Below are 20,308 nucleotides of genomic sequence, written 5' to 3'. Positions count from 1 at the left end.
GATATTATTGAGCATAACTTCGCTCCGAATATTATACAATTATAATAGAATAATTTCCAACAACAACCATAAATCGCAGACCGCAGAAACTATAAGAGCTTGTGGTGAAAGTGAAGATGGCAACCAAAGCGCCTCAATGTTAACAATTAAAATATCTGCTTATTTTATTAATAATTTTAATTAGAGCCGCGACATGCTTACGTTGAATGGTGACAAGAATACTGATAACGTCATCAACCCATATTCGGCTCACTGCTGAGCTCGAGTCTCCTCTCAGAATGAGAGGGGTTAGGCCAGTAGTACACCACGCTGGCCCAATGCGGATTGGCAGACTTCACACACGCAGATGGTTAAGATAATTCTCTGGTATGCAGGTTTCCTCACGATGTTTTCCTTCACCGATTGAGACACGTGATATTTAATTTCTTAAAATGCACACAACTGAAAAGTTGGAGGTGCATGCCCCGGACCGGATTCGAACCCACACCTTCCGGAATCGGAGGCAGAGGTCATATCCACTGGGCTATCACAGCTCTTCTGATACTGATAAGCCTACCGACAATAGTACAGGAAATCTAGAAAATATGACTAAAAGAATTTCATGACTCGAAATTTTTTAACCATCGGTAGAGAGCAACCCAACAAGCTTTACTTAAGTACATTGAGTCTTGGGGTAGCTCAAAAACTCAAAATGTTTTTGGATTGCGTTTTTCTCCTAAACTATGAGTTTCATAGTAGAGCTCAAAAAAATGTAGAGAACATTGTCATCTACAATTAATGTCAAAGAGGTACTATTGTATGACTTTAAATACGGAAGGTGGGTTGCTCCCTACCGAGGCACTGAAGTTTCTTGAAATGTGTTTTTCGGCATGCAGTGTATAAAGAATTATTTTACAACTAAAGTACAAATGAACAAGTTGTTTCTCGATGTACTCAAGCTAAGCTTGTTGGGTTGTTCCCTACCGATGGTTAAAAAATTTCGAGTCATGTAATTCTTTTACAAATGTTATACGATTTTTTCTAGATTTCCTGTACTACAACGCAAATATGCATTTTCGCGTTGTCAGAAGGCTGATGTTTTGCGCAAAAATGAGCCAACCTGTACGGTTCTGTTACCTGTCGAGGTCACCAGCTGCGGTGAAATAATTCAGAGAATGTTTTTGTCACTGAGACTCCACAGTCCAAGGGATTTCACTAGAGATTTTTGTTTTTCCTCTGATGATTTTAATCGCACAATAGAAACTCAACTCAAAGTATTGTAGAGAACTGACGCCGTCTGGAAAGTTATCAGACAAAACTGTTTTATGATAACAATGCGAGCGTGATTATTCGCTGTGAGGCAAATCTTTAAACATTCATAATTTTGTTTCAATTTATTACATCATACTAGAAAGTTCGATTAATGTAGTAGTACAATTTTTTGTGTCAGAATTCGAGGAAATACTGCCGCTGAGTTCTTATCTGCTGCCGAGCAGAATTGATGAGGGTAAAGGGTTGCCGTTAAAATGACAGATATATGGATACAATTTTAAAATGACATTGTTCTCAAAAAACATCACCTTTAGCGAAACTGTTGCCGTGGACAGTCGCTAAGGCGTGAAACGGGAACTAGTCATGAAAACAAAAAGTCGTGAGTAATGTCGCCGGAGGTGCTACAACTGAATACCCCGGTGCGCCGCCGCCGCGTAAATCAAACTAAACCTGTTGGTTTTTCTCACGTAGCATTGGCAGCCCTCCAGCGCGCCCCCCGCCCCCCGCACACCGTATTAGACGCCTTCTGCACTATACTCAGGCCTTTGGACTTGTATCGCACTCCAATTTACCAACAAAATTGTCTGTCTTTTTTGAGGAGGATGAGGTAAACTCACACATCAAAATATTTAAGACCAATAAATTTTTAACACATTATATTTAGTGTGCCCACACACCACACAACTATAAATTAAAATCGTAATATACACACGTGTAATTTTAACACAATGAAACATCGATTCTATAGACGCAGTTTATAAAGACACGTTTGATCGTGATCATGCTCTTTTGACAGAGGGGTAACGTCTAGCGAGGCAGGTCCTATGGTAATTGGTCTGAGGCACTATGGCCACGACCACGACTGCTCGTCGACCCCAAAAGCTATAACAAGTAGTGAGGCGACGTATTACTAATATCCGGTTGCTGCCGTTGGTATTCTGGCCGCGCAACACTGACTGCCATTCGCCGTCACAGAACTAGTCTGCGAGCGAGAAAGAAGAAATGCTTGTAGCCCGCCCGAGACTTGAATCTACTACCTCCTGAACCGAAGTCACTAGAGCTTGCCACTGACTAATGGGGAACGTTACACTTTAGCATTGTCCAAAACGAATCGCGCTAACGATAGGCTGATTTTTTTTTCCTTTTTATTCTTTGCAAGTTAGCCCTTGACTACAATCTCACCTGATGGTAAGTGATGATGCGATCTAAAATGGAAGCTGGCCAACTTGTTAGGAGGAGGATGAAAATCCACACTCCTTTCGGTTTCTACACGACATCGTGCCGGAACGCTAAATCGCTTGGCGGTACGTCTTCGTCGGTAGGGTGGTAACTAGCCGCGGCCGAAGCGTCCCACCAGCTAGACCTGGACCAATTAAGAAAACCTCAATCAGCCCAGCCGGGGATCGAACCCAGGACCTCCGTCATTAAATCCACCGCGCATACCACTGCGCCACGGAGGCCGTCGAATCAACCGGCTGACGGTTTAGTTGTAAAAAAGCACTGTTCACTGAATTTACATATTTTTACGATTTGTTACACAGTTACTGCGATATATAAAAGTGATAAATGGTTGTAGTTTTTTATTAGAAAACTAGCGGACGCCCGCGACTTCGTCCGCGTGAAAGTCGTTGTAAACTTTCAACTACCCCTATCCTACCCTACCCTAACCTACCTCTACCCTACCCTACCCCTGCCCTACCCTACTCATTAAGGCTGCACTTCTTTATTTATTCCTCCCACCGCGAGTCGCGTCGAGCGCGGCAACCGTTACACAAAAATAATCCATATAGCATGAATTAGTATTCACGCGCGATGGCTTAGCATATTTTTTGTATAACTTTGGTGTTTCTTTACCGATTTTTATGATTCTTTTTTATTGAATAGGTAATAATGTTAACTTTCTTATTAGGGATGAGTGATGAGTGTTATAAACATAAGAGTAGACAAATATAATTAGAAAGCTCTGAACTGCTAAGCTATCGGGAGTTACACGTGTTATTGTGAGTCAACCATAAAAGATAGACATATATATGTTGTTGTGTTTTTATAGATAATTTTAAGGATAACATTTCCGTCATACATGATTTCTATGTAGCTTTAACCATTAAGGCTGTACACGCGACGGAAGCTTAAAAAATTGAGTAACTTCTCCCGTTTTCTCAACATTTCTCTTCACTGCTCTGCTACTATTGATCGTAGCGTAATGAAAAGTATACTATAACCTGCCCAGGAGTATGTAGAATAATTGTACCAAGTTTCGTTAAAATCCGTCGAGTAGATTTGTTTCTATAAAGAACATACAGACAGACAGACAGACAGACAAAAATTTTACTGATTGCATTTTTGGCATGAGTATCGATCACTAATCACCCCCTGATAGTTATTTTGGAAATATATTTCATGTACAGAACTGACCTCTCTACAGATTTATTATAAGTATAGATGTGCAGCGGATTAAAACCAAAAACAAATAAGTTGCCTGTGTTTAGTAACAGTTTGTTACCACGGCGCCGGACCGATTGAAACAAACTTTTCCTAGCGAACAACGTACGGACCATAGCGTAGCATAGGTGCGTACATTAGGTTCGTTTGGGCGACCTGCTCTAGGGATACTCACCGTGTCTGATGATTTCCGGGATATGGCGAAGAGGTGGGTCTCGTCTGGCCTCGTCGGTTAGCATGTGTGATTTGGGATCACGAGAATTTGAGCCATAGGTCAGGCTGAAATATTAAGCAATTCTTTATTATAAGCTTCGCTATCAACCCATAATCGGCTCACTGCTGAGCTCGAGTCTACTCTCAAAATGAAGCTTACGCCAATAGTCCACCACGCCGGCCCAATGCTGATTGGCAGACTTCACACACGCAGAGAATTAAGAAAATTCTCTGGTATGCAGATTTCCTCACGATGCTTCCTTTACTGTTTGAGACACGCGATATTTAATTTCTTTAAATGCATACAACTGAAAAGTTGGAGGTGTGTGACAAATTAAACACCTTAAAAAGGGATTCTGTTCAAAACGAAAAATCATAGGAACAGGTCAACGAGACAAAATCATTTCTGGGATCCTGAGATAGTCCTGATCTAGATTGTAATTGAGTTTGTCCACAAGACAGCCCACACTGTCTATCTATTTAAACGCCTACTGTTCATCGTCAATTTTCTCCAAATCAAATTGAACCAGGAGAAGTAAATCTTTCACCGCAGACGGCGCGGGCAGCACAGTAGTCAGCCGCAGCAATCAATGGCAGGCAGTATCAACACACGCGCACGGAAGGGTGGAGGACAGGGTTTCAGCGAAGCGTGCTCGCCTGCACGACTGACTTCTGTATACACGTGCTTACGATAAATTATACTGAACTACGAAGTGTTACAGAGCATTGTTTACATATCTACATGATGAAATCTACACATTTGTAATTAGATCATAAAAACAATACTGTATATTTAAGCTTAAACAAACCTATGTATGAAATCATCGGTGGGCGGGTCCACATAGTCTCTGATATCTAGAAATTATGTGTCTATTCGTAACAAAGAATTTTGATTTGATATGATTAGCGTGAGCCATCAACACTCCGAGCCACCTCCGCCCCCGGCGCCCCGCGAGCGTGCTCAGTCCTCAACTCCTCGGCGTCACCATTAGCACGACAATGGCGCGAAGCCGCAACAATCGCTGCTCTCCTCGCGAATAAATAAAGTGGGAAGACCCTTAAAGGCTGAACACCCCACGACACGTTTACCTTTTCATCTACATCGAGCGACAGCAGACCGTGCGTCGCAGACAATAGGGCCGAGGAACGCGCGGATGACGTCGCCGGCCGGTGGATCGCGCGCGATAGCTGCGTAACTGCTTGTAGCCCTTTATGTCGTCGCTTTACTCCGCCATTGTCCCACACTCTCGCCGAGCGTCAGCGACGCTCGCCGACGATCCGTCATCGCCGAGAATGGAGATATTCGGGCGCCGAAGGGTCTATTAGCGCCGCGGAGCGCTCGACTCGTAAAATTCAAGGAGCCATTAAATTTTGTGTTCATCGTGTTTCAGAGGGACTCGGAACGAGCGCCGACATCGTGTCGTGCAGATACTACAGGAAAAGTTAAGATGAACGTTATTGTCGGATCTCGTCACGCGCGCATCGTGCACTGGTACTTACCTAAACGTAATTTGGTGGTCGGCTAACAGTTTTAATTTTAATTTAACACAAATGCATAAGTATAACAAATGAATAAGTTTTAATCTGAATAAAATATTACCAGCTATTTATGCTAAATGAAATGAAGAAGCGATTGTCGCGAGGGCAGCGGAGGGTTGACTCGGGGCATCAGGTGGGTAGCGCGGGGCGGCAGGGGGTGGCGCGGGGCGGCAGGGGGGCGGCGCGGGGCGGCGGGCAGGCGATCGAGTTAATTGCGGGCGCGCAGGCGGAGCCGCTATCATCATAATGGTCAATCTTTGCAACGATCATACAATTATATTACGATTGCTAAATCATTACTAATGACTCGGGAGTCTTGTCAGTTGTCTTCATCAATAGGTTAAGCTATCCGAAGCTTCAAAACAGATCGTAACAACAGAGAGTAGGTTGTTTAGGTTGTTTCGTTTGTGTGTCGTTACGTTACGAATATGTGAGATATTGTTGCAATGAACAATAACTTCTTCAGTAGTACAATGGGGAGCGAGTGCCGGTTCGGTGCCCAGCTCAACCCGCCGCTGAGCTCTAAACTATTAAATAAAGTAAGCACTTCCATCAAAACGTCTGTACAAACGTTCGCTTCTCAAATTATTTTGAGGACACAAACTAGACTGAAAACGCTTTGACTGAAAAATAGAAGCACCTAAGTATCAATGTCTGTTGTACGAGTGATTATGTTGTGAAACCGCTGTTCGTAGTTGGCACCAATTAGCACGACGTTTAGGTACTCGTATATCCAAGACGGTGTATCTGCGGCTGTCCCCTCGGCCCGTCGAGTGTCAAGCAGCTACCGGCAACCGCTGACTATCGGCAGTGTTTCACATCGGCCGGAGGTGCCTACACGTCGGCAACTCGCGCCGTATTGCCGACCGCCAGAGCTCACGTGGCGTGAGCGCGGCGGCGCGGACGGGCCGCAATTATCTCGGATGAGCCGTCATCTCACAAGTTGGGTTTAATTAAAGTTGCCGAGAGTCGCTGCACTTCGTTAACTATTTGCATTTTATGTGGCGCCTCTGCCGCCGCTATCGGCCATCGGCACAGATTGCTCCCGCTATTACCGCTGAACTGGGAATTATTCTCGTAACTCGAGTTTCCGAACTTCCCACGTCTGCCGTATTTAACCAGATTATTAGTAATAAATAGAGATTCTGGCGTCAATTAATTTAATCGTCTATTACATTTGTAATAAAATTCAAAGCAGAACTAATGAACGAATTAAAATCAGTAGTCACAGTCAGTAACAAGATTTACCAGAAGCGATACTTCCACCAAAATCAGTCAGCCGATATCAGTCAACACGCTTACTTGTGAACTTGCTCGCGCAAAGCCAACAGGCGAGTATTTTTTTTGTTTTTTAATAATAAATAATAATAATTGATGAACCTAAAGAACCCACCCGATGGTAAGTGTAAGCCATCGCCTCTATGCAGATTACATTCACAGATCAGACTCACAGAGCATACAAGGAACACGTCCTGCAAAGTGCCACAACAAGGTCGTTTCGGATGTCCTGCCGTGTGGCTACATTTACTACGAAACAACGAACTTGTGCGATTTTAATTCCGCGGCAGTAAATCTTGACATGAAGTCATGGAATCAATAAAACTTACTCAAAGTACGCGAGGAGCAGTGATAGCCCAGTGGATATGACCTCTGCCTCCGATTTCGGAGGGTGTGGGTTCGAATCCGGTCCGGGGCATGCACCTCCAACTTTTCAGTTGTGTGCATTTTAAGAAATTAAATATCACGTGTCTCAATCGGTGAAGGAAAACATCGTGAGGAAACCTGCATACCAGAGAATTATCTTCATTCTCTGCGTGTGTGAAGTCTGCCAATCCGCATTGGGCCAGCGTGGTGGACTATTGGCCTAACCCCTCTCATTCTGAGAGGAGACTCGAGCTCAGCAGTGAGCCGAATATGGGTTGATGACGAAAGTACGCGCGCCAACTTTTTAGTGTCCACTTTAAAACGCGGCGCGGCGCGGGGGAAGGGGACAACTCTATCAATAAAGCTTCAATACCAAAAACGAAACGTCGCCTCGTAAATTGTTGGTGACTTCACAAGTGAGCAGCCGCTCCCCCGTCGCCCGCGGCACCGAACAGCTCCACACGCGATAAAGAGTGCAGAATATCATCTAACATCGAACAAAAGAATATCATCGAATCTCGTCTAAGTTTCAAGCTTTGACACCTGTATATAATGGACCTGTAGAATTTTACGTCAAATTTGGTCAAGGATTTAATTTTTTAAAGAATAAGCAAAATTTTTTCGTAACCTCTCTAACTTAAAGAAAGCTACCTTAATGGAGCGAGATAGATATTTTTTTAGCCATTTCGTAAAGAGTTTAGACATATTTTACATGACAACATCAATAATGTCATTTGTGACCAAATTATCTTTTGTTTTTAGTGACCAAAAATGGCTATTGTTGTGGTTCCGGTGTAACGGTATTCGAAATATTACGGAAGTAATAACCAATAAGCTTGTGAATCGCAAAATAAATTAAATATTATACAATGGTGAAGTGCGCAGTTGTTGCCTGCACCAGCAAAACCCAAACAAAACTAGCGGGAAATTCATTTCACAAGTAAGTATTAAAATCTTTGATTTTTCTGTTCATGTTGAGTATTTTAAAGGTGTTTTTTTTTTAATTAGGCCCATTGACTAATTCAAAGCTTTACAATACGTGGTTTAATGGGCAATCCCTAAAGAATTGAATTATTTCACGAGTTTTGGTTTGACCGTATACGTAGTATTGGGAAAGTATTGTTTACAATATCGATGAATAGTGAACAATTGATTTATTTCGCTATATCATCGAAATAAGCGAAAACATATAAATTAATAAATTATTTTATGTTCTATGAGTATAGTTATATTTTGTATTTTCAGATTTCCAAAAAACATGATTTAAGACAAAAATGGCCAAACAGCATTAACAGGCCTAATTTCCATCATGATACAGCTGCATATGTAGTGATCATTTTAAGAAGGATCACATTAATTTTTAACCGACTTCAAAAAGGAGGAGGTTCTCAATTCGGTCGGTATTTTTTTTTTTTTTTTTTTTTTTATGTATGTACACCGATTACTCAAAGACGCCTGGACCGATTTCAAAAATTCTTTTTTTGTTTGAAACGGTATAGCCCCCATTTGGTCCCATTGCCATCATGACAAGATCTGATGGTGGAATCCTGGAGAAATTGAGGGGATCTTTCGAAAATTATATGGGTGTCTAGTGTGTTCGTATACTTTTCCATTTAGTACCTTTAAGAAATACAAAATTATGAAGGTTTAAAATCGATCTGATGATGGAGTCATAAAACAGACGAGGGAACTCCTTGGCGATTTACAGCAGTTACCTTGTGTTTGGGCTTGATTAATTTGTATTAATGAGAACTTTCCACATAGATAGGTTGTGACTGTCATTTAGGGGTTTGGTGATGAAGACCAAGGACAATTAAGGGAACTCCTTAAAAGTTTACTGTAACTACCTTGTGTTTGGCCTTGATTAATTCGTATTTCTGAGAACTTTCTACCTAGATGAGTTGTGTCTGTTATTAGGGGTCTGATGATGAAGACCAAGGTCAATTAAGGGAACCCCTTAACGGTTTACGGTAGCTACCTTGTGCTTGGGCTTGATTAATTTGTATTGCTGAGAATTTTGTACCAAGATGGATTGTGACTGTCATTAGGGGTCTGATGTATTCGTTTGAGATGAAATTTTACACTAAAAATTGAAAAATAATAAAAATTTTAATAAAAAAAATACAACCGACTTCAAAACCTAAAAATGTACCCACTAAACTAAAAAGCGAAAAATAACATCATAATATGTTCTACCTGCTGATCAGTATGAAGTCGGTGCTTAGCCGGTGTTGTCTTAATTTAAGCCATTTCTGACAGGACCACATGAAACAACACTGTCTGCAAAATCTAAAACTATAAGATATGCTCACATGGCTTGAATTAATACATCACCGGCTTAGCACCGCCTTCATACTGATCAGCAGGTAGAACATATTATGATGTTATTTTTCGCTTTTTAGTTTAGTGGGTACATTTTTAGGTTTTGAAGTCGGTTGTATTTTTTTTATTAAAATTTTTTACATTATGCCTTCCGCGCCTCAAAGACAATGCCTGCCCATCTATCCCGGTGAGAATCCTTTTTCATCGTAATCATTCTTGTTTGTGATAATATAGGAATTCCCTCATTTTAAAATATCTGAATACTAGCAAATTTTAATTTTAACATTTATTTATATAATTATTTTAAAGTGTCCAATAGTATAAGAGAAAGATATCATTCACAAATTTGAAAAAAAAATTTGCTGGTTGGTTGCTTTATACACCGCGCTACGTTATTCGTCTTAAACCAAAATCCCACATAATGTACCCAATGTCTATTATCCATCAGTGTTATTAAAAAAAAAACAAAGTACAATTCAAGGAGTTACAATTGTAATAAACTTTCAAAAATCGATTATTTTAACACATCCTGTATTTTCAAACATCTACCTACCTCCTCGCGTCACGTCGGCAGCCCGTCGGTCCCTTTGAGCTTTGAGGTCATTCACTTTAACCTATTTCTTTAAATTAAATTTTATTTTATTTACGGGTGTTAACCCGTACTAGATCTGTGTCGATCGAATCTCTGATACCCGATCAGTACTTGTGCGTGAGCGAGTGACGCGGCCGTCAGCGCCTCAAATAATCTGCGAACGATTTTTATTCACCACACTGAATTGGATTTGTAACAATTATTGGATCGAATACTCGTCGGTCAGTCGTACAACATCACTCTACAGAATAGCAACCTAAAATCCGATCAGTTCGGAATTTTAACGGCCTTCGTGGCGCAGTGGTGTGGGCGGTGGATTTACAAGACGGAGGTCCTGGGTTCGAACCTCGGTTGGGCCGATTGGGGTTTTGGTCCAGGCCTGGCTGGTGGGAGACTTCGATCGTGGCTCGTTACCACCCTACCGACAAAGACGTACCGCCAAGCCGTGGATTCAAATACTCCCCCTAATAAGTTAGTCCGTTTCCATTTCAGATTGCATAATCACTTACTACACTACCGTCAGGTGAAATTGTAGTCGATGGATAACTTGTAACGAATAAAAAAAGGATTCCGATTCATGTCCTATGGATGTTCAGTTTAAGTCTCAAGTAACTACATACTTTAAGTCGAGTCGTAACGATACACAAAACACGAAAGACTCGTGACCCGAATGATCGAATTATTAAGACCCAACCAATCACCTTGCGTTATAAGAAACGATCGAAAGATACATTTCTTACCTGTACCTATTTTTGGACATTGCCGACAATAGTTACGGGTTAGGCGGCGAGCGGCGTTATCAAAAAGGAAACCGCAAAAGACTAGGGCTTGCTATTTTTTAAAATATCGGATTCTCGATATATCGATAATTTCAAAATGAATTTTTCAGCTAAATAAAAACTTTTAACAATTAAGTATTTATTAAACTTTACTATTTTTTATGTAACTAAATTGACAAGTAAATTAATACGATTAAACATGTTTTTGTCTGAGGGTAAAGTAGTGTATACTATCTGAATACATTACGTTTTACTTATTTCAGTGACATTTTCGATAAAATGCAATTAAATAAACTAAAATATGAAAAACGTAATAAAGTATAAATAAAGTAAAGTAGATTATGTTTGATAATGTTTTAGTTTAAATAATTTGCGAGGGATATAAAAAATTAAAACTTGTTAAAAATATTTAGTATCGATATCTACGTTTCAATATCGAACTATCGATATATCGTCCATAAAAATATTAGTAATGAATACTTATCGCTATTAAGTGATAATGTCGATATTTTGATATATCGATATTTTATTAACAGCCCTAGTAAAGACACTGCCGCCGACTAGGTGTATCAAAAATAGTAGGTATGTAGGTATTAAACAACAAAATTTCTGAAACTAGGTTAAAGTTCATTAACTTCTTCTTTCCAAACAGAATGAAACAGGATGTTCTGAAGTTTTTTCATCAATTTTAATTTTTTTTCGATAGCGTGTGAATGTGCTTCAGCTAATTTTTATTATTACTATAGAGTTTCTCGTAATGGATACATACATGTCGCGGCGGATTATAGACGCGGCCGGTAGCACGGTGTATACTCAGATAAATACTAATGTTGCTATACTATAAATAGTAATATTTTAGTAGATAACCAAAGAATAAAAAATACCTATTGCAGAATTTATCACCTGAGCAACAAGTAAGACAACCCTTGCAAGAAGTGAATCTTAATCTGTTATCAGAGAGTCATGACAATGCTGTTTCCCAAAATGGAATACAAGTAAGTAAAATAATTGATTACGGGTATAATTGTATTTTAATAATGATTTATTATTTGGAATCTATAGCCATTGGTCTATTTATTTGGTTGGCATTTAGGTAGACTCGACATAATTAAAGACTTATTAAATTTATTTTTTTATTAAGATCTAGATTTTCGACTCTAACTACCTCTGGCCAAGTGGCTGGGCTCAAGTCCATGGTTATCCTAAAAAAATAATTACCTATGAAAAGGAAAAGCTGATTAAGTATTGGACAAAGTTCTAGGCAAAAATCAATAAACTATGTTAATATTGAACAATAGTTGTTTATAATAACGATAATTATATTGTTTTTTGCAGGATATAATGGTTCCATCTACTTATCGGTCAGTCAGTACACCAAACGTACAAATAGTAACGGCTGGTTCAATTAAGGACGTTTTGGCTCGTATTGTCAAAAACATATTTAAAAACTAAATTTTTCTTGTTATAACGTCTCAAAAACATATGAAAAAAAAAATTATCTAGTAGAACGATAATCAAATATTTAAGACCATTTATAAAAAAAGTGTCAACTAGCCTATTACTTTTTGATATGTATAACGTATAACGTTGTATCAAAAATTGTAAGTTTTGCAACTTCTATAAATAAATTTTGTTGATGAATTACGATTTTTGTTTCCTGTTGCCTTGAGGATTCAGTGCATAAACTGTGCGACTTGGAGAGTTTAGTATTAGGCTGGTGGTCTAGGACAGCATCATATTCATCTGATAGTAATCGTTACACATCCAAGACATAAACACAGGCCAACGTTCGTGAGTGCCAATACAAAACATTATAAGTTTAAATAATTTATACTAAAAATGTTAATAAAATACCACAGAGTAACCGGAGAGAGTCTTTACAAACTGCGTGCTGAAGCGTGCGTGCAACCCATAAAAAAAAAACAATAGTCACGCGTCTCCTTGCATATAAAAACAATTACGTAAATTGATATAATAATCAATAAAAAAGTACTCCATCTTATTTCTTTAGTTTTTGAGAATAGTTTTAAAAATATTTAGAAACATATGACGCCATTTTTTAACCGACTTCAAAAAGGAGGAGTTCTCAATTCGGTCGGTATTTTTTTTTTTTTTTTATGTATGTACACCGATTACTCAAAGACGCCTGGACCGATTTCAAAAATTCTTTTTTTGTTTGAAACGGTATAGTCCCCATTTGGTCCCATTGCCATCATGTCAAGATCTGATGGTGGAATCCTGGAGAAATTATGGGGAACTTTCGAAAATTATATGGGTGTCTAGTGAGTTCGTATACTTTTCCATTTAGTACTTTTAAGCACTACAATTTTATGAAGGTTTAAAATCGATCTGATGATGGAGCCATAAAACAGACGAGGGAACTCCTCGGAGATTTACAGCAGTTACCTTGTGTTTGGGCTTAATTAATTTGTATTAATAAGAACTTTCCACATAGATAGGTTGTGACTGTCATTTAGGGGTTTGGTGATGAAGACCAAGGACAATTAAGGGAACTCCTTAACAGTTTACAGTAACTACCTTGTGTTTGGCCTTGATTAATTCGTACTGCTGAGAACTTTCTACATAGATGAGTTGTGTCTGTTATTAGGGGTCTGATGATGAAGACCAAGGTCAATTAAGGGAACCCCTTAACGGTTTACGGTAGCTACCTTGTGCTTGGGCTTGATTAATTTGTATTGCTGAGAATTTTGTACCAAGATGGGTTGTAACTGTCATTAGGGGTCTGATGTGTTCGTTTGAGATGAAATTTTACACTAAAAATGGAAAAATAATAAAAATTTTAATAAAAAAAATACAACCGACTTCAAAACCTAAAAACGTACCCACGAAACTAAAAAGTGAAAAATAACATCATAATATGTTCTACCTGCTGATCAGTATGAAGGCGGTGCTTAGCCGGTGTTGTCTTAATTTAAGCCATTTCTGACAGGACCACATGAAACAACACTGTCTGCAAAATCTAAATCTATAAGATATTCTCACATGGCTTGAATTAATACATCACCGGCTTAGCACCGCCTTCATACTGATCAGCAGGTAGAACATATTATGATGTTATTTTTCACTTTTTAGTTTCGTGGGTACGTTTTTAGGTTTTGAATTCGGTTGTATTTTTTTTATTAAAATTTTTATTATCTTGAATAATATTGAAAATTACTGATGGGACGGTTCGTATCGTACTGACAAGAGAACGTATTCGTTTTTGAATTTCATATTCATAGCGGGTACGACACCGTCATGTACGTACGCTCCATCTGTATATTATTGATTAATCTGTGTTAAATACAAAACACTTTAATGATAAAATCAATTGTATAGAATTTTATATTATAATAATGTAAGACAGAATTTAAAATGTTTCAATTTATTAAACATAATATTTTGTATAATTTTATATCGAGTGCTTAATTATTATCGATAAAACAGCCCTAGCTCAATTTGGTGACCAAACATGGTTACCGGAAGCCTCAACGAAAATTACTTGTCACATATCCTCTATTATCTATGTGTCTAAGGTTTCAAGTCATATTAATTTCAAGCAAGTATTTTTGTTTCTTCTGTGAGAAATCTTTACCCAGGGCCCCCCAAATAATTTTGATACTGCCGTCTCCAAGACAAGCTACGCCACTGTGTCAGCTCTAACCTTGTAAAGTATGTCGTAATATTTACGGGACACTCTGTATAGGTATGTATAAAATAGGTCTGTTTCTTTGAGATCGTATGTAAGGAAATAAATCAAATATCAAAAAGACGATTTGGCTTTGATTGTTATAGTACCTACAGACAGCAAACATACGTGTTTGTGTTTAAAACTGAAGGAGCGTTAGCAGAACAGTAACTTTTTATAACATATTAAGTACCTTTAGGTGTTATCTGCTGTGTGGCCACCATTGTCGCCAGCGATGACTATAAACTTTATGAAAAGCAAGTTTTGATGTCACATCACATGCCTCAGCGGGTTCTGTTGTGTCGACGTTCTTGTAGTCATACCGATAATACAAACGTCTCTCTGTAAGGGCTCCCGCACACGGGCCACCGGCCACAATCACAAAACGCCGCCACCGGTATAGTTCCTGTAGTTTTCGTAGATTTTGTATGGACTCGCCGCACACGGTTGACGCCAGTGGCCGCCACACGCTACAGTCGCTGCTCGCTTCTCGTGGCCCGCACGCCGACAGAAAGCGCCGCCACACATGATTATGATACTGCATGTATGGTTTAAAAACTAGCAGCCACCGACCACAATTGTCGACCACCGGCCACATGTGGCTATCGCGCGCTTCAGCTACTTTAGTGGCCCCTTCTTGCTTATTGTAGCGGCGTTTGTGGCTGTCACGTGTGGCCGTAGGGCCGGCCCGTCCCTACGGCGAACGGAGCAGTCGCTCCAGGCGCCAAATCCTAGAGAGCGCCTAAATGATAATCCTTCTCAACCGTAGACGGTACTGCGCATAATTTTCAATTGGTCACCCCAGAGTATGGTCGAGATCTTTGCTTTCCATTCTTACTTTACACTCACGATTTGGTATATGTATCTGCATATTATTAGCAGCAAACAGGAGAGGCGCCATAATTGGATCTCGCTCCATTTTATTTACTTCGGGCCGGCGCTGCCCGTGTGCGGCGATACTAACAGAGTGCTCATACAATAATAATAGTTTAGCTGGAAGTGATTAGTTCTAAACACACTTCCTTATGACCTTACCTACAGGTATTCTAATAGCATGATTTGCAGATTTATGGTCTGAGTAGGTACAATAATTTACAATTACATATTTTTCTTGGAACATTATATATATAATGACAATTATTTCACATGAATGTGATATTAGTAATAAAAGCTTGTTTGTGTTTCTATAAATAAAATATAATTGTTATTTACAATATTTTACATTAAATTATTAAATTAAATACTAAACTAAAACTTACCTATAAATAAAATATAAAAACAACATTCAAAGCTATTATTTACATTTACTTTATATTTTAATAAAAATTTTAATGTTTTGCTGTTAAGTCAATTTATCGAATATTTCAAATGTGACAATGTCATGAAAAAAAAAGTAAATTACCAAAAAGAAATAATATTAAAGAGGTTTTCTTTTTACATCTCCCCCCCTTAAAAAAGAACTTTATCTAAATAATGTTCTCTAATTTATAATTGTTCTCTCATTAAGAACAGGATACAGTTTTGTGATATGATAAAAGTTTGATTCCGCTTTTTTGTGGCCGGTATCAACTTCATAGATTGAATTGGAAATCCTTTGTACAATTTTGAACGGTCCAATTCTTAATTCATCGGTTTTCTTTCTATTTAAACGATTTCCGTTTTCTACATATACTCTATCTCCTATTTTCAATCTATATTCTTGCCTATTCTGGTCGAATATTTTTTTATTATAATTGTGAGATTTTAGTGTGTTTTCCAGAGCTAGTTTTCTGTCTCTTTCTAGATCGTCTTTAGTGTATCTTGATTTCAGTTCATTTGGCAAAATATTCACATTTTCTCCTTCTAAAAGGTATTTTGGAGCAAATTTCGTAACAGTGTGTTCTGTTTCATTATATTTTTCTACACATTTTTGCGCAATTGTACTCCATGCTGTTTTATTCTGATTTTCATTAATCTTACACCTTATTTTATTGACTAATGTTTGATTTAGCCTTTCATTAAGTCCATTTGAAAAAGGTGTATCCACAGCAGTGAAAATCATTTTTATATTTTCCTGGTTCAGAAATTCTTTGAATTCCTTGGAATTGATACCAGGGTACTGGTCTGTTAATACCATATCTACTTTGTAAGTTTCTGTAACATTTTTCATTAGTTTAATAAAATCTGTGGAGCTTTGTGTCTTTGATGTAGAAATATAAGCATATCTTGTGAAATGATCAACTAAAAGATGTAAGTATTTTTTTGTTGATCGTGACCCTCCAAAACCGCCAATGGTATCAATTGATACAATGTGAAAAGGTTGTGTTGCAGGACCTAAATGAGACATTAAACCATATTTTGATTTCTTCCTTGATTTGTTTTTAATACAAGTTTCACATTCATCACACATTTCTTTAATGTTTTTGATGAAATTTTTTGCTGTATAAAATGGTGTTAATTTATTTATCATCTGGGTCCTCCCAATGTGACAATAACTAACGTGAACATCTTTTATAAGATTTATGCTCAACTCTTCTGATAATATAATCTTTTCCCGTCTTTTATTCTTTGTGTAGTAAATTCCATTTTTGTTAATAAGTTTTTGTTTTTGTAGGTCTTGATTTCTATATTGGTCATTCTTTATATCTTGTAGACTTATTAAATTTACAACTTTTAAACAATCATCTCTGTTTTCGTGTGGTTCTAAAACTGGGTTTCTGCTTAAGCAGTCGGCTTCCTGGTTGGATTTTCCTGGGTTATATTTTATCTTGAAATTATATTGAGATAAATAATACATCAAATCTCCTAGTTCCTCATCAGTCCTTGATTTAATGTTCATGTTTTCTAATGGTTTATGATCTGAATATACAATAAATTCTTTTCCCATAAGCCAGTGTTGCCAATATTTTATAGATTCTTTTATTGCTAGGCACTCTAGATATATAGCTTTCTTCTTTTTTTGAGTTTCAGTTAACTTTTTTGAGAAATAAGCAACTGGTCTTATATCCTCATTTTTATCTTTTTGTTTCAAAACCGCTCCTACACCCTTTATACTAGCGTCTGTATAAATGTATATTGGTAGTTCTGGGTCAAAAATATTTAGAACTGGTTTTGAACATAATAATGTTTTTATTTTATCAAATGCTTCTTGACATTCTGCAGTCCATATGAATTTCACATCTTTTCTTAATAAATTGTGTAATGGATCTAAAATAATTGCACTGTGTGGTATGAATTTATGATGAAAATTAACTTTTCCTAAGAATTGGCGTATATTTTTTTTTGTTTTTGGAAGTGGAAAGTTTTTTACAGCAGACAAATAATCTTTCAAAGGCCTTACTGAATTATTTTCTATTATGTGACCCAAATATTTTGCGTATTTTTCCGCAAAAGTACATTTTGAAAATTTCAGTTTTAAGCCTTCCTTTAGTATTGCCTCAAGTAACTTAGATATATGTAATATATGTTCTCCAAAAGTTTTAGAAAAAATTAAAATGTCATCTATAAAGTTTACTGCAAAACCAGAAAGTTCGTATTTTCTTATAATATTTCCCAATATTCTTTGGAAAATGGCTGACGCAGTCTTTAATCCAAACGGAAGACACGTCCATTGAAAATGTCCTTCTTGTGTAACAAAGCCAGTTTTGTATCTATCTTCTATTTTCAAAGGAATTGACCAAAAGGCTGAATTTATGTCAAAAGTAGAAAAATATTCGCAATTCACAGCTTTGATCATTAAATCTTCAATCAACGGAAATGGTTGTGATTGGGGAATAACAATTTTGTTCAATTCTCTAAAATCTATACATAGCCTTGTTCTCTTACCGTCTTCTTTTTTATATGCTAAAGTAACTGGGGCAGCAAATGGGCTATAAGATTCCTCAATTAAATTATTTTTTAATAGTTTTGATATCTGGCTTTCTATTTCTATTCTGTCTTCAGCTGTACATCTGTAAGGACGTTTGCAACAATATTTATCTACACTTAAATCAATATGTGCTTCATAATCCCGTACAGTGCCAATATCATATTTATCCTTAGCAAACACTTGTTTATATTTTTCTACCAACTTATCAATTTCTGATTGTTGGGATAAATCAAGATGATTTACCAATATTTCAAAATTTTCCGTGTCAATATGTTCATTGAAATTCACTTCACATTTATTTATGTCTTCATTTTCTTTTGGATCATTAAATTGTACGATTTTTAGTTGTTCATTTTGCATCAACTTAAAGTTTCTAATACAATCTAGTCCAATCAAAAAGTCATAATTAAAATGTTCATTATCTATAACGAAGATATCCATAACTCTTTCAATATTGTATATTTTTATTTTAAGTTTTATTATACCTTTTGTTTTCTTCTCACCATTAATAGTTTTCAAGCTTACTATTTGGGTATTGTTTGAATTATCATTTTTCTGTATTTTTAATAATTTTGCATTAATCAATGATACATTCGAACCTGAATCATAAATTCCAGAAATATCTAACGTATCATTCAATAGTAACTTTACTTTTATTAATGGTGGCACATCTAGTTTTTTGGACTCTCTTCATTCAGTTCAACTTCCAATTCAGAGTTATTTACAGTTTTAACAACTCCTGTTTTATCTTTATCCTTAAACCAACAATTTTCTATTAAATGGTAACGTTTCCCCTTTTTTTCTTTCACACATATGGGGCATGGTTTTGTTTGTTCCTTTTTAATTAATTTAGTGTCAGAGCAAATACTGTTTTTATTATCATATTTATTATTTCTTACAAGGTGTTCCAATTTCCCAATTTCATAATAAAGATCCTCAGTACTTTTTAAAGCTGCTCGATCAATCTGATCCCCCACATAATTCGGTAATCCAACCGCTATAAGGTCAATAAGTGTTTTGGTATCAATTGATTTCCTTACTTCCAGTAAAAGTTTTTCTTTTTTTAAACCATATGCGAGTAATGAACCTGTTTGATATTTAAAGGACAGAGCATATCTAATGGGTGACAATCCTTTGTTTGCAAATGTTTCACAAAAACCTTTTTTTTCATTTGTCCCATTTTGATTCTATTGTATGTTTCATTATCATACAACTATACCAATCGACACTAGATTGCTCCATAAAATTTTTTAAAACTTTAATTTTCTTTATATCTTCCTTTATGTCAAAACGTTCACATTCTTTATTAAAATCCTTTAGCCATTGATAAGCATTTGAGTTTCTACCATTGAATTTTTCAATCATGAAATCTTTTGCAATATTCCCTAAATTTTGATTTTCAGGTTTGTTTTGTCTTTCTTCAAGCATTTTTTCTAACAATTTTTCTAGTACTCCATGTGAACTACTAGGTATAATTTCAGAATAGTTTAGAATTTCTTCGAGATAAAAATCATAAAATTGTACATTTTGCTCCGCATCCAAATAAATATCTTTTATTTCCTTAGTTAAGGTTATCCAGACTTTCCTCGTTTGGTATCTTTTATTCAAGGATTTTTTTACCTTAATAAAGTTTGGAGTATTATAAATTGTTTGGTGGAGATTTACCGGCTGATATTCCTCTGGTATACTGAAAGTTTTACCATCAGGTGTGGCAATCGAAGTTACACATATTGCGTTTGATTTTCCATCACTTGTTGGTTTTACTTCAAAATCAAACCTCAGTTTCTCCATTTTTCGTAAAATAGTTGCATAAATGATGTTTTATAATGACAATTATTTCACATGAATGTGATATTAGTAATAAAAGCTTGTTTGTGTTTCTATAAATAAAATATAATTGTTATTTACAATATTTTACATTAAATTATTAAATTAAATACTAAACTAAAACTTACCTATAAATAAAATATAAAAACAACATTCAAAGCTAT

Source organism: Bicyclus anynana, chromosome 17, assembly GCF_947172395.1.
Source record: "Bicyclus anynana chromosome 17, ilBicAnyn1.1, whole genome shotgun sequence".
NCBI classification, from domain to species: domain Eukaryota; kingdom Metazoa; phylum Arthropoda; class Insecta; order Lepidoptera; family Nymphalidae; genus Bicyclus; species Bicyclus anynana.
The sequence above is the reverse complement of the archived record's forward strand: the minus strand, read 5'-3'. Positions refer to the sequence as shown.